Source organism: Ciconia boyciana, chromosome 1 (assembly GCF_034638445.1).
Source record: "Ciconia boyciana chromosome 1, ASM3463844v1, whole genome shotgun sequence".
NCBI classification, from domain to species: Eukaryota; Metazoa; Chordata; class Aves; order Ciconiiformes; family Ciconiidae; genus Ciconia; species Ciconia boyciana.
This window is the reverse complement of record NC_132934.1, coordinates 72,772,903-72,785,330: the sequence shown is the minus strand read 5'-3', so window position 1 is coordinate 72,785,330 and position 12,428 is coordinate 72,772,903.

The window sequence follows — 12,428 nt, the reverse complement described above, 5'->3', positions numbered from 1 at the left end:
ATATACCAACTGATAAACAAACAAAGGTGAAACACCACATATACCAATTGCTAGCAAGCTTTATTATCAACTTTTGGTAATTACTGTGGATTTATACCTAGGTAAATTGATACAGAAAATATTGCCCTTTTGTTAAAAAACAGAAAAGTGAGGAGCTTTTTTTTTCTGATATATAAGCTCCCATTTCCTAATATAATACAGTAGACTTATGGTCACCTGTTTAAATTTGCATATTAGACATAAGACTAAATTTTCTTCTCTCTCATGCTGATGAGGTCATTGTAATTAATCTGATCTGCTATTTGTTAAACTGATGCATAATCTGTCCTCTCAACTCAACCTGAAGTCAACAACAGCTATTGCTGTTTAAACTTTGATACCTAAAAATTTGATTAGAAAGTTTTGGTGGATATAAACCATATTTCCTTACTTTTTACCATTTTTCATATATGAAGACAAGCCTATACGAGTTATGATAAATAATGAGTCTGTTGAGCAGAAGTGCCACCTGAATGAGAATGGGTTTGGAGGCAGAATTTGTGGTTACTTTGATTGTGAGAGTATGCAGTGCTGTAAAATAAGTCTGAGGGTCTTACAAAACACAAATGAAATACTGTCTTTTAAAAAATCCTAAACTATATTGACAAGAGAATAGCATACTTTATTACACATATTCGTTAGGCAGGTAAATATTGCCAAGCACTTTCTAACAAATTTGAGGCAAACTATTCAGCAAACCAGCTTTTTTAGCCAGTCACCTTCAAAAAAGAATCATATTACCTAATTTTAAGCATCAATTTCACTGGCATTTTACTGTTCTATCAAATACTTATAGCCAGAATAATTCTGTACAGAATGGCATAGCAGAACTGTTCAGGATACATATAATATGTCTGCCCACACATCCGTGTTTGCAAATTAGCTTGCCAGCACTCTTCAATCCCAAATCAGTCCCACTTATACCTATTACAACCTATACCATTTGTTTCACAGTTCCTTATATAGTGCTGTCTTGTAGCTGTCTATCCAAAGACAATTTTATATATATATATATATATAGTATTTTCATCAGTGAAGTATTACTAGCAGCCCTACAGACAGTAGCCATGAGGCAAAATACATAATGTTCCACATTCCATCTTATCCATCAGCTTACATTAATTTTCTTTGTATCTCAGAAAGCTATCACTGTAAATTTAGTTCCAGGAAAATATTCATTCTTATACTATCTCTGTTAAAAAATGTACAGTATTTCTGCATAAAGTTGCTGAGGTAACAAGGAAAAATAGAATAGCTTTTCATTCCTCAATGTTATATTGAATTTGTCTATGAGAGAGCAATCAGATATATCTTATTCATCTATATTAAAGATTCAAAAATATGAAAAAATAGCTTGCAATAGGAAATATTAAAATGTGTGTTACCATTAACACCCTGTTAAACAGCTGTTCAACTTTCTGACAAAAACATGCCTGGCAACAGCCAATTCTTAAGATGGTTTTAAGAACAGAAGCTTGGACCCTGTGGAGGAGTTTTCTGATCAATCAGATCATAGCACACAGTTCCTGTTAAGGATGGCAGAACTTTTTCAAAGAAATCAGTTCCGTAAAGTAAGTTGCTTCATCTGGAGAGATGGAAGTAGTAGAATTGGAGAAGAGCTATTGGGACCTGGGAGACTCTAGCAGGAGCCTATGGGTTACAGCAAAGTAGCTATTGGATGTTGAACTGTTTGTGGTTGGTTGATGAATGTTTGTCCAAATGCAAATGATGTCTGAGGACATTCTGGGTTAGATGTGCATTCCTGTACTGTCTGTTCTAGAAGTCCCGTGCACTTCTGTCTGGTGATACAAGGGAACAGACAGACCATTCCTGATGTAAAACTGAGTGAATAATATGATTAATTATAAATTTTAGGGTAATGTCCCATTAATTAGGGGAGTGAAAGAGAGAGTACAGTACAGCAATTGCATCTAGTACAGTGTAATGTATTATGGGGTGAGGGTTGATGGTACAAGAGAATCAATGCATACAAACATCCAGCCATATTTCCTTGAAAAACTGAGAGATTCTCATATTAAATAAATGTGAGACTGCATAAGGAAATTAGAGAAGGCAATAAATTTACTAGGATACACTCTGAGTCAGAAAGACACAGGGAAGAGAACTAGAATACTTCTAAGATGTCTGAGATTGACATAAATGTGATTTACATCAGAAAAAAAATTGAGATAGCTTCTCTCAAGCAGAAATGATCCTTCTAATCATATGAATTATGATCATCTAGGCAGGGACATAAGAGAATCAGAGTACGTTTCTCAACAAGTGAGTTCTTGACGACTAATCACAACAAACAAGACTTCAAACACGTAAATATATCATACTACAACACATCTGGGAATCTCTCAACAAAGACTGGAGTAAAGGCAAGTTTTTCAAGAAAAACAAATAAAACAAATGTGAGTGAACAATTGCTAGGTCATAAATATAATTTGAACTCAAAAGGGATAACTCATATAACTATTTTTGTTTTTCAATTAACTTTATTTGGGATGTCCTATGTATTTAGATCTCAAAGTGAAATTGCATTTTGAACTATTGTTGGTGAACAAAGATCTGCAAACTAAACCTACTGTGATTCACAACACAGAGATGCTGTAAAAGGAGCTGGGTAGACAAAAATGACTAAGATTAGAGCTCTGCTTCAGCCTTCTGTTCAGTGTTCAGAACAGCATTATGTCACCTGCCTTATGAATAGTGGAGACTCATTCACCACTTTGACAGCAGTGCTAGATAAAATATTCTGGATAAGAACCCCTGGGAATCGACAAATTGAAAAGTTGGTGAAAGACATTAATGAATTTTTGATGGCCTTTGGTAACCTTAAGGACAAGAAATCAATTATTCTTGTTATTATTTGATATGTGACTGTCCATAATAAGTGAGTATACAATGTTTTGAAGGCTGTAGTTCAAAAGGTTTGGTGACTGGCTGAAATTCAATAATAAAGGATTGACTTCTGGGGTATCATCTGTTGGAATGATTAAATTTCTGCCTTCCCAATGTTGATCCCAAAATGAGCATGGCTACCAACTTTTCAGCCGTTAGTTTAAAATCATGATTTAATTATTCAAGTCCTGTTAAAAATGAAAACTCCTGTCTCTCAGATATCCACAAGCAAAAAAAATTGAGATGACATTCTGGAGATTTCTAAGGATTTCCTCACACCCCCTGTACTTTCTGGCTCCCGTGGACAAGGCCAAAGTAAGTCAAATTGCAATATTCTAGCCCCGAGGGAGAATGAGAATTAATTATGTCAGTTAGTCAACTTCTTACAAGCACTCGTTTGATATTTTAAGGACAGGTAGCTTTCTGCTTGCACAAACAACAAGAGCATAAGCAATCCTTAATCACAAAAGAGCAGATGAAATAAAGGTCACATATTTTCAGTTTGTGAAGGTAACATACAATTAGAGTAATTGCTTTTAATATATTCTTACCTTAAAATTTCTGAGCCTTGATTACTACTGGCCTTTCCCCAAACACAAGTGGAGGCTTTTCAGCTGTATGTCCTATATAGCATCAAATCACATCGACAGGTTCTGTTAGCACTCACTATTCCCTGCTTGCTTTCTCAGCAGAGAAACAGCAGCAGAAAGAGATGGTGAGGTTATAGTTCATGCATTTTCTTCACCTTTTAGGAGTTGGCAAAGTGTGAGAGGTATGCCAAGGTGAACATGTCCAGCTTACTGATCAGTTCAGAGGGAGTTTCACAGCAATGCAGAGAGTAAGGCCTGGCGAGTGACTGTACCCTGGGTTTCTTCATGATAGTTTTTGCCCAGAGAGTGCTATGGTTTACAGGAAGTGAAATTTAATCTCGATTTCCTTCCCTCCCTACCCCTAAATGGAGATATTTGGAAGTAATAACAAGGACCATTGTGGTGATTAATTCCTTTTACTTAACTCACCTGTTTTAAAGAGAAGAAGAGGTAAGTTATTGCTCCTCTGCTCTGGTACATGACCCAACAGTCTATGAAGTTTATGTGTATTTTTAACACTGTGTAGATTAGATGTTTCAGTCTTAACATGCTTTTGATGTTAACCTCTAGTGGAAATACAGATTTTCCTGGTTTAGCCAAAGCAGCAGTCAGTACAGCAGAAGATTCCTCTCTGTGGTTAGGCCACAATCCTGTGTGCTCTAATACAGAACCCAGTGGAGATGTGCAGCAACTTTTAGGCATTCGTGTGATAAGACACCACTGCAAGAGTGAGGCTTTACACTGCAGACTTTGCCTTCAGGGAATCTAAATTTTCAGGGACCCTCATTAGAATTTCTACATCTTTTGTAATAAATCTTTTTGAAGAAAGAGCAGGATATGCAGAAAAAGCAAGGTCCTTCAGCTTAAAGGAGAACAGAATCTATTTCCTGAGACATAGTCCATCTTCTTGAGAGTGGGAATAAACATCCAGTAACTGAAAAGCTGAGAGTGTATGTCACTGAAGGTCTAACAGTTTAACTGCCTTTCTTTTGCATTCAGAATGTTTCAATTAACTGATGACAGAAATGAGAGTTTGCAGTGGCCATTCAAGTACTTTTGCAAAGGCATAAGATGAACAGTTATGTGTAGTGAATTGGGGCTGATAGTCTGCTGATGAAGTCAGGGCTACTAAATTGTACCATTCTGTTTTGCATTCTATACAGCAACAGCACTCTGTTTAATCTATTTTAAAAATAGCCCACCTCAAAATAAAATTCTTTCTTCTTTTACCTTAACATGTTTCATGTTGAAAAAAGAGAAAATTTAAATTATATCCCCAATTTATCCAAGGGAATGAAACAAAGTAATGAATGAAACAGAACTCTTATGCAAACTAACCAATACACCAACCAAGCAAGCTGAAAATAACTAATGTATGATTGTGCAGTTAAAGAATGTATCAGAAAATATGAATACTTAAAAGTAAACATCTTAGTGCTTTGCTTTCAATATATTGTTCTTTAAATAGAAAAATTAAATATAATTTTCAAAGAGGAAACTGATGAAAACAAGAATTCTGAAATCTGAAACAACATCAATATTTCTTTCATGCACAAGAGTGGATCATTTAGCTACACAGTGCAAATGGCTGTCACTTCAGTAAACACGGCCAAAGGTCATAGCAAATTGACATACGGAGAGCTATCCATAAGCTAGGAGGTTATAGTTTGGCACTGAATTTCAAGAGCTATATGCAAACAGTAGAAAAAATTCAGAGTTGAGCTACATGCAAAAACCAGAATAATATTCGGGAGCTATGGGCAAGTCTGCCGGCTACAGAATCCATTTGCCTCCAGTCCTTATCCAAGTCCCATTTTTTTAACTTCTTGTCCCTAGTCATCCCTCTTTTATCCTTCACAAGCTTTTTACCCCTCTGCATTGTAATACAGTTAATTCCTGCTTCCCTAGGCTGTGTGGCTTGCTATCATAGGAGCAGTAAAAACAAAGGAGAGGTTATCTGTCTGCTTTCAGTGGCATGTAGATTCAATTTCAAGGGAGATTCTTCATAAACCTGGAGGAAATCTTCTCAGTAATGATGGGCTGCCTGAAGACCTGCCCTCTGTTCAGCACTTGTGAGACTATACCTTTAGTACTGTGTCCAGTTAAGGGCTCCCCAGTACAAGAAAGACACTGACTTACTGAAGTAAGTCCAGCAAAGGGGCATCAGGTTGGTTAGAGGGACAGGATGTATGAGGAGAGGCAGAGACAGCTGTTCAGCCTTAAAGAGAGAAGGCAAAGCTGTTCAGCCTTAAAAAGAGAAGTTGCTGTCTACAGCTACCTAATGGGAGGATGTGGTGAAGACAGGTCCAGTGTCCTGGAGGCACACTGTGGAAGGACAAGAGGAAATGGGCACGAGTCGGAACATGAGAAATTCTGACTCAATAGAAGAAAAAATGTTTTTATCATGAGGTTGGTCCAACACTGAAACAGGGACCCAGAGAAGCTGTGGTTTCAGGCTGTGCTCTTTTGCAAGTACCCCTCAGGGAGGCCAGTTAAATTGCTCTAACAACAGTGGGCTAGTTTTGGCCACCATCTCTCCTGAGAGTCAGATGTTTCCTCCTCTGTCATGTGAGAGCACATATCCAGTCCACGTGATGTGGAATGTGCCTTATGGAAAAATGCATATCTTGGGGAGCAGCCTGCCGTAACCACAGGCATTCATTCCCCTGCAGCCTGATTCTCAGGAGAACATGCACAGGGGTGAGGCAAGGCAGCAATGGTCTGTCTGAACAGTACTTGCAGAAGTACCCCATGCCTATCCCTAACCTTTCTCAGGAGCAATGTGAGCATGGGCAGGAACTGTATACTCATTGATCTCACTGTGCATTTGATAAAACTGATCCCACTTGGAATGAGGACGGTAGCTCAGTTTGCAGCTCTTCTCTGTTGGATGCCAGTGCTCTACTATTAATTCCACCTCGTCTCTCTGGGAAGACTTCATTCTGCCTCCAGGGCCTTACTGCTTCTCCCACCTAAGATTGAATTATCACTTGTTACAATTTTATTCTCCTCAAGGGTGGAAACTGATTTTTCTGATGCACTTCGTCCTTGCTCAAGAAACCAAATTGTATTTTACTTATTAATTTTTATTTTGAGAGGTCTATATATGTAATTGCAAGTATTTCTGTATCGTTACATTAATTCATTAGGATGTGGCTTCCCATAAGACAGATGCAGGGTACAAGATGCATGGTGCTGGTACAAGCAGAGTTTCTTTTTGGGAATTTATGAGAATATGCAATACTATTATAAGCAGGATAAACATGTCTTTAATAAATATTTATATTCCTTCTGTCTAGGTTTCTAAATGGGCATTGTCATAGCTACAAAAATCATACATACACAAACCTTTACTCAGTCTGGAATCTTTTTGGAACAGATACTCACTCTTAGTGATATTTCCCATGATTTGACAAGATCAAGGCATTTAATATTCTTTTAATATAAATAACAAAAGTTAAATCAAAAATTGTTTCTAAAGCTATCCTTTTGTATAAGTGATATCTTTTTATAAACAAATTAGACTAAATATGGTAGTATTTTAATGTGGGATAGATTCTTATCATGAGGATAGTAAGTTTATATACAGTAACTCACGTTTTAGGGTATTTACAATAATCTGTGATCAAAAATGTTTTAAGTCCAATGTTTTAAGACAGTATTTTCAAAGGCTATTATTCTGAAAAACATAGTATTTGCTCTTTTTTTAAAAAGTATGGAGACACCAACAAATGCAGCTTATAAAGCTTCAATGTTCTGTAATTATATTAGATACAGTAGCTAAATCAGTATTTCTAACTGCATATTTGTAAATCTATTTGGTAACCAGGGAAAAAGTTTAGCTGTCAACCAATTATTATCAGATCATTACATTTTCTTTCAAAGGAAAAGTTTGATTATGCTGAAATCTGTACAGTGCTATAGATGTACCCAGCATACTCAGCTTCATCTTGCTTAGATACATTTGTTTTTCAATAATTCCTCAGATATGCCTTACACGGCAACCTTGTTTCTTGTGAGGATTATTTGAAATTTGCATAGGATGAACCTTCAAAAATACAACATTAAACATTGAATAAGTGACTACAGCTTGCATCCTGTATGTGAATTAAAGCTTAGCCCTTTCATGATTTTTAGCTCTCCTAATTTTATTGGCTCTATTTCATCTCAAAGTATGTGTGTGTGTATATATATATATATATATACACACACTCTTTATGTTTTATATAGATATACACACACACACACACTTTATGGGGTTTTTTATATATATATATAGCCTTTTTTTCCTCCCCTAAAATATATTTTCTAATGGCAGGTCTGTCCTGTCCTATACAGGGCATTTCCTGCCCACAATGCATTTGCAGTGACCCCTGAGGTAGCAATGTCAATGCCGGTATAGTTGTACTATGCAGCACAGCTGGGGATTCTATCAGAGATACAACATTAATTCTAAAATCAGTCTAGCTGCAGTAGCTCTATGTTGCATGTCATCTCATTAGCCTGGATCTTAGATCTTTTGACAGAGCAGTAATGAATCTGTTTCAAGAATTAGGCTGGTTGGTGTTTTGACATCCCAGTACCAAGATCTATTGTGCAAAGATTTTAGATAGATTTAATACCAAATGGATGGGAGATTCTTACTTGGTAGAAGCTACTATCCAAAATCCAGACAGCAATCAGTACTTGCCACACTAGTAGTAAAATCCTGAGCCCAGGTTTTCACCTGGTATAAAATGGAGTAGCTAAACTGTGATGAAAATATCCAAAATTGATCTAAATGTAAAATAGCATTTTTAATGGAGTAAAGGATATGTTTTTCTAATACTTAATGCAACATGGTTGTGTTTTAGTGCACTATATTTAGTTAACATGTCTTTTGACATTAGTAAGCCATTGGTCATATAGGTTTTTTGTTTTAATACTGTAACTATCTTCAGTTGTTCACTCTAAATAATGACTACATGCTGCATGGGAAATACCATTCCTTCTTTTTATTTAAAGCATGCAAGTAATAAGTTTCATTGAATTATTTTTGTACATTGTTCTTATTTAAGCACAATACCATCTAGAGGACACCATATTTACTCTGAACATTCCAAAATGTTCTTGTCCTTTAAGGTTTTTCTCTTTCAGGATTCACGAGTCCTTATTTTGACAGTCTGATAGAAGTATATCAGTCCTGCATCTATTGTATTCTCTGTCTTTTTTCAGAAATGGGTCAGGCACTACCGTACTCTAAGAACAAGCACTCTTTTTTCAGCACATACTTAGATTTTTTTTCTGTCTTCATCCTTTTCTTTTTTTGTGTGGGTGCTCACATTCACTGGGCTGCTTGCCAAGTCCTCTTTCCTTTCTATGCACCAGTGGAAAACAGGATCTTCATCCTTTCCCCCTAATACACTGAAGGAGAGCTTCTACTGTTTGGTCTGAAGCTCTGTGTCCAGAGTTTGCTTTAAAGAGAGGAAGTAGTGGTTGCCCAGAGCTCTGGATAGTGGGTAAACCACTGAATTGAGCATGCAGCACAGGTCACACAGTGTGTACTTGGGAGGAGAAAGGTGTTAAGACCAACTTCACAAGGGAAAAGTGGAATCTCCTATTTCATGCCAGCTTCTCTGACATCAAAAACAATGAGTCCAGCTGAAGTCCCATTTGTGAAGTCTTTATTCTCCTATTGACCAGTCCGAGCAAATACACCATCCAGCATTTAGCTTGTGCACCTGAGAAATAGCCTTTTGAAGTACTTAGTACTCATGTCACACCAACCTGGAAGCTGACTTTTGGCCTACATGGTCCGAAGTCATGAGGCTAATTCAGCTTTTATTTGAATTTTCTTCAGGTATCTAAAGGCAGAAAGGAAACAGGACAGGCTGAGTTGAGCTCTCCTGTGAAATCATAATTTGGCAGTCAGGGTTGCAAAGCTGAGAAAAGAGACAAGTGGCAAAAAGAATAAAAGCAAACAAATGCTGAGCAGTATATTTTGGCTTTTACATTGTTTTCCTGCCCCTGGAGGAGGCAAATAATGTACCCAAGAAAGCATTTTTGCCACTGTTGATATGAGACTACAGATCTGTATGGAATACTTGAAAATGCATAAATTCCTCACTAATTACATCTTAAACAAACATTTAATATAATTTCAGATTTCACTTCATGATACTAATGAGCTACAAACAACTGTCCTTTGACCAAAGCTTACAGCCCCTGGCAATTTCCTTTCTACTTAGCACATCATGGTGTCTTTAGATGACATTTTTACAGTATGACATAGTTAATAATTTGGTCTTTTAGAAGAAAATGAAATAGAGAATATTATTCTAGGGAGTTAAAATTATCAGGATTATGCTGCCTATGAGGGGTTTAATGAAACAGGAACAGAAGCATCAAAGTGACTTTTGAATGCAGAATTTTATAACTATATTGAGTTCTTTTTGTTTCCACTCCAACTTTTTGCTTATAAAAATATTGTGCCAATATCAAAAGAAGATAGACATTGGAATTACCTACTTAGTTACAGGGCTAAACTTGCAAATGCTTTGACCTCTTCTGATATGGTCCTACATGTTCACAGAATTTAAAGAAATTATTTTAATAGTTATAAATATCTTCACAAAATTCTATAAATTGATCTTGTTTTTTTTAAAAAAGATACTGGATATAACCTCAAAGTCTAAAATAAGGATGCTAACGGCAGCCAAAAATCCAAGGTTTTTTCTCCTTCATTCAGCACCTAATTTCTTCTCTCCCTCCTGTTATCTGAAGACACATAAGTAACCCCCACTCTTGCAGAATCTCAGCAGCTCACAGTCTTTCATGTATTTACTTTCCCAATACACAATGGTCAATTACCTCAACATTAAAAGGAATTATACTCTACTGAATCCACAAAAGCAGTATGGCAAGTTTAAAGAATTTGTTTTACACCTTCATAGTACAGAAGAAGTGATCAGAATGCAGTTCTCCAGCTATCTTCAGCTAAGTCATGAATTATGTTAATCTTGCTCTTTTTATGCCCACAAATTGTGCATTCTGTGGTATACGTTAACACATTTTCTACAGGTGTAGTGGAGTGTGCTTCCTCTGAGTGCCAGTCCATAACATAGCTGTAAGGGCACTCCACTGGAAGGATGAGACACAGAGTTGAACCTCCTTAAATTAAGAAGACATTGAACACTCTTGCAGGGAGTAAGCTTGCTATAGCTCAGAGCCTACAGTAAGGTTCCTATAGCTCAGCCCATGGGCTGCATGGGTTCTTCACTTGACTTCTGTGTATTTGACTAGAGAATAAATAAATGCTTATCATTTAATTTACTGAAGCTTCTAGACTTTTAAGGCCATTTCTGGATCTAGTGGAATTAATTTAAAGAAAATGAATTGTTTCATTATCAACATGTTTCATAGACTAAGACAAAAAAATGGAGCCAGATAATGTAAATTAATTTATAAGATAGATTGGAGCAAAGGGTTGGAAATTGGTCTGTAGGAACTTTCTCCAGGCCAGTCTAAAGTTCACAGTCAAAAGAAGGGAATCTTTCTGCTGCTATCTGTACCTTCTGTATCAGGTCCTTCAGCTTTGTATGATCCCATTTAACCAGCTGTATTGTCATAGTACCTATATCATACTATTCCTCCCAGTGGAAATAGTCAAATGATTATAATTAATCAAACAATTAAGTATTTTGTTGAACTGGGACTTAAACAGAGGAGCCAGAAAACAGCTGAAGGCAAAATAGAGCCTACGCATTTTAATCTTCTGTTTCTCCCCATGAATACTTCACAGGACATAACACGTTGTTTTGAAAAAACCTGCATTTTAAGCAAAGTTTGTCCCATAATCTGTATCACACATTTGGCAGGCTATGTAACTTTGATAATGGAAAATAAGTTATCGCACACAGAATACCAAAATGTTAATTATGCTTTTCATTGGCTTCAGCTAAATCCCTGTTTTGTAATGGATTTAGGCATATGGAACTACAGCCCAGAGGCTGAAATAACAGCTTGTTTTTTGCAGGGCTTACAGATCATAGAAAGCACGTTGTTGATGTGTCTTCAAAATGACCTTTTGATGGGAAGAGAAAGAATGGAACTATAGATGCTCAGTGAATACATACTGCACAGTCAATTATAATCACTAGAGGAACTGGTCTGAGCAAGAATATATTAGGAGATAATGTTAATTATTTAAGAAAGAATAACAGCATACATTTGCATGTAGATGTTATATATGGAAAGCAATGGTACTGAATCTATGTAATACAGTACCTGAAGCAATCACATTTATTTTATGGACATGCAAAACTGATGAACAAGAAGGTGACTTTTTACTGCAGACACACTTCAGGCATTAATTCATTAACAATACAAGGATGAATAATAAATACTTGAAATAAGCTGTGCTTCTCATATCTGTCTCTAATGAGGACATAATTAAAAGTAAGCTACAAATGGGAAGTCTTGTGTGAAATAAAGTTCTTAAGTAAAATTAATAATATCTTCAGTGAACTGGCAAAAATGTTTTTCTCCGAAATAATCAGAGGGACATGTAGAAGATATTTACTAATGAACTCATACACATTAGAAACAAAAAATGCTTTTTCTCATCTGTTAAATATATAGCTATAAAGCAAGAAAGATAGCATAAGCAAACTTTATGGCTTCCAATATACCTGGTTTTAAAGGTACGTTACGTATGGCACTTGCTTCAAGATCAACGAAGTCCTAATGGCTTCATGATACATACAGGACAACACAGCTGTTAAAAGCAATACAAGAGTTTCTGTTTCTCACTCTGTGAGTCTGACTTCTGAGTGGTGAGCTTCTCAGAGGGCATTCTCTTAACGGTATCTTCAGTGCAAGGTAAAAAACCCCCAAAACTCTACAAGGTAAAAA